This window comes from Chlamydotis macqueenii, chromosome 1 (genome assembly GCF_036417535.1).
Source record: "Chlamydotis macqueenii isolate bChlMac1 chromosome 1, bChlMac1.mat, whole genome shotgun sequence".
In the NCBI taxonomy this organism is placed as follows: domain Eukaryota; kingdom Metazoa; phylum Chordata; class Aves; order Otidiformes; family Otididae; genus Chlamydotis; species Chlamydotis macqueenii.
The window spans coordinates 102898980-102903241 of NC_141556.1; positions in this window are offsets into that span (position 1 = coordinate 102898980).

The window sequence follows — 4262 nt, forward strand, 5'->3', positions numbered from 1 at the left end:
CTTTAAAATGCCTGTTCAAGATCCATAGAAAACACCACCAACTTATAAAAATGACTTGTAGCAGCTACGTCCTCCTATATTACCTGAATTGCTAATGAGATTTTCAGAACGAGACATTACTGAGAAAGTGTCAGGAATAGGACTTGCCTGGACACAGAGAAAAGAAAGATAAAGTCACAAGAAAAGAGAGCACAACACAGAGTTTAAAGGAACCTTTAGATGGTTTTGAAGGGATAAATGCTGTGTAGTGTAGACATCTAGCTGTGGGTAACTACCGTGGGAGAGAGACTGCTGAGGCTCCACTCTGCATGCTACCACCCTTGCCATAAAGAAGGTGTTTTTTTTCTTATGTTTAAAATATCCAGTGCTTCAATTTGTGCCAGTTGTCCCTTGTCCCTTTCACCATGCATCACTGAGGAGTGTCTGCCTCCATCATCTCACTCCCCTCCTACCACCCACCCTCCCCGTGCATATTGATAAGATCTCCCTTGAGCCTTCTCCAAGCTGAGCAGTCCCAGCTCTCTCAGCCTCCCCTCATATGAGAGATGCTGCAGTCCCTTAGTCATCTTTGTGGCCCATGGAATTGCTCCAGTCTCTGTCATGAACTGGAGAGCACAGAGCTGGGCACAGCGCAGCTGATGAGCTCTCACCAAGGCTGAGGGGTAGCATCACTTCCCTCTGTTCACAGAGAGCACACCGTTTTTCTTTCACAGTAGTCTCAGCTCCCTTGACAAGATTATGTCACTTTAGGAATATATAAAGGTTACTTTTGAGTTTCAGTATTTATTATTTTATGCTGAAAGATGTTAACTGCTCTTAGTGTAAAGCTTGTTTTCTGAAAGGGCAGCCTTGGCATAAAGATATTTGTCAGCCTGAGCACTATGGAGAGCCCTAGGACAGCTTCTGCACAGTTGTCCTCCCGATAGTCAGTATGTACTTTGCACAAAACACCTCTGAAGTACTGCTCTGAATTGCTTGGTTTCACCAGTTGTTGACTGATTTTGCAAAAATGTATGTGAGTAAATAAAATGTTAGTAATGTTTGGAACCAGGTTTGATTTTCCAGTAAGAGAATAGCATTATTATTCCAAATTCCTTGTGGTGACTGAGTACAAATACATGCTTAACTTGCAGAGCACCAAGACAAACTCTTCTGTGAGGGTGCAAGAAGGCAGACACAGAGTCTAGTAGCAAATGTAATGTGAGCTTCCTTTATATTCAAGGCTTTTTTTTTTTTTTTTTCTTAGAGGTATTTTTATCACCACGAGGTGTTTCAATTATGTTTTAATTAAGCTGTATGATTATAGGTGCTTGTCAACAGAGGACATCTATCTGGGTAATTAGAATGATAGCATAAGGGATAATTATAGAATATAAAAAGTGGCTAAATTGAGCCTGTTGTGGCGCAGTTAAATCCTGCACAGGCACTCTGTCTTCCTTATCCCACCTCGCTTGGTGCTTAAGTCACTGGCTTGATGTCCACTCACACTGCATTGCTTTAAACTGCATTATTCTTCATTTTAAGTCTGATTTCAAATACAGAATGGAAGTTAATGGCTTTTTTTTTTTTCCTTAAAGTCAAAAGGGAGCAACATCATGCCTTTGCAGTTTTAAAAGTTTTCCAGAAAGCCTTAGATTTCCTTCAGCACACACATCTTTATATTTTACAGTCCCTGAGAATACCTATGAAGATGTCCAAAAGGAGTGAATGTGAATCCAGATTTTTATGTGGAATTCTGAAATCCAACAATTCTTAATTATGCTATTCATGGAATAAAAACCTAACAGTTAGAGTGAAAGCTTCAGAAAAATAAGCACCATTTCTAAATTCTAAAACACCCTCACCCTATGCAGCTTCCAGCATAGGTTGCAGATTTTTAAGGTGTCCTTGCTTTTTATGTCATAGTTATTTTCTTTAACCTGAGTTTTTGAAAAGACAAGAAGCCAGCAGCTCTCTCATATTATTATTTGAGAATACAGTAGGAGAAAAAAGTACAGCTGTTCCTTTTCCTCTGAATCTAAATGAAAGTTTCTGTGTTAAGCACTTGCTTTACAGTCTCAGGAAGGCAGTGGTAGCTGTTCAGCTTTGCTGAGCTTTCTATGAGGTTCGTATTCTGTTGATTTATGGTGAGTAGGGATAATTCTATAAGATACAAAGTACTGTATCTTAATTTGTGTTGGAACCTCACTGTAAATTTGTTGTCCCTTTCATAATTAAATTGCAGTAGCTAGTTTTATTGCTGTTCCCAGGGATAAATCTTTTATCTGAGTGCTTTTACGCTCTGTATCTCTATTGCTCACCTTTTTATTGTGGGTAGGGGATTATTTTTTATGATCTTCCTGGCGGTCTTGACAGAAACTTAACTTATATTGGTCTATGTCTTCTAATTTATTTGTTGACTGAAGAAACCCTGCATTAATAAGCTTTTTACATATTGCCCCATACTGTTACATTCTCTTCAGCTTATGTGCAGGTGCATTCCAGTTTCCTATAGAATTCTTAACCTTATTTCTTTCTGTTGTTTAGGATGTCTATCATGCTGTCTTCAGGCAGCACGCATTACTGCTAGTACTATTAAAAGACTTGTGTAACCTCTTAGTAACAAAACCAAAAATACTGGAAAGGAGCAGATGAAGCTTGTGTTCAGTTACAGCAGCAAACCCAGAAACCCCCTCTGGAATTACTGTCTAGTACATATGGGGTTTTCTTGGAAGTCAGAGAAAAACAATAAACTTGTAATTGCTATTTGGTATAGGGCTTTTGTAGAGAAGAGTTTGAATGGCTGAAACATTCATGAAAATGCAATTGACAGCTTTGTCTGTAAAAATAAAATGAAGCTCCAGATACAAGAGTTAGAACAGAAAACTAAAGCAATACACAAGAATTATAAACAGCATAAAATGTAATTGCGGCATTTAACATTTATGCTGTAATGTCATAAACGTCAGCCAACAGTGCCTTCAGCGGAGATTAAACTGCCTTGCTTCACCAGTGGGGTGGGCATGTGTGGTAATCATTCCAGTTGCCTCTTGTGCACAGCTGTCCCAAGATCTCCCTTGGCAGAAAGGATGCTCTTCACTACGTTTGCATGTGTCTCCTCCCCTTTTGGGATTTGTCAGAATTTTACCCAGGATTTATGTTAACTGGGGAGCCAGGATGTTGCCACAGCAATTTTAGTTGTTTAGTTTATAGCTTTTTTTATATATAAAAGCGGTATTCATCATAGTGCTCTTTCTAAAAATTTTTAGAGGTGTGTTAGTAACAGGTAAACACATGATGCAACGTGCTATCTTTCTGCTTTTATAGGAAAGAAAAAAGGAAATGAAATCTGATTTGCTTTGCCTTAGATTACGTATATAAACGTCAGCGTGAAGCCTGAATTGCACTTTGAACCCTGCGACTGTCTGCATTAAAATATGTTAATGTTCAAGTGTGTTTCTCTTGGTCAGCCTTTGTTGGGTTGGATTATATTTATGAAGCTGGAGAGGCTCCCTCTGGTGGCTAATTTATCACTTAGCAACTTTCACATTTTTAAAAACTGATTTCTGTGTAGTCTCGTGGACAAAATACTGGCAAGCACAAAGTGTTGGTTCAAACGCTGTTGGAAATGTAGCGATGTTTTTCAATTTACGTTCAGCAAACAGTGATTAGTGGGCACTAATAGGAGCGGTTTGTTGAGCGTGCACAAACTTTATTATAAATTTACATGCACAACTCAAGCATGAGCTTTGACCCCTGAAAAATGAGTTTGGGCATCTCTTGGCAGAGGTTGCTAATATTGCTGAAGTTTAGGAAAGCTGTAGGATATGCTAAATTCAGAGACTGTTTTGCCCAGCCCAAAGACGTGGTGTTTATAATGTACATTTTATAATCTTTTAGCAAAAAGAAAGCACTATGTTTATGTTATATTGTGAAAGAAAGGGAGAAGAGGCTGAATATCTTTTTAATTAGGATACTTTTTCTTATTATATCTTGTGATGGTGAAAAAAAATATTGTTTCTAGAAAAAAAAAAAACAAACAACACCTAGATTTCAGCAATAAGGACTCTTAACATTCTCTCTGCATTAGAGAGCTTTGGAGTTGGAGGTCCCTGTCAGGCATGCAATTTTAATTAACTGGCTGCCTACAACAGTGACTGGGCATTTAGCAATATATAGGGCTTGCAAGGAGATTTTTCAGTCCTTTAGAGTGGCAATAGCATTTTTCTTTCCTCATTCCAAACAGTTGGATTCAGTGTAATTAATATACTAGCTTTGAGGTG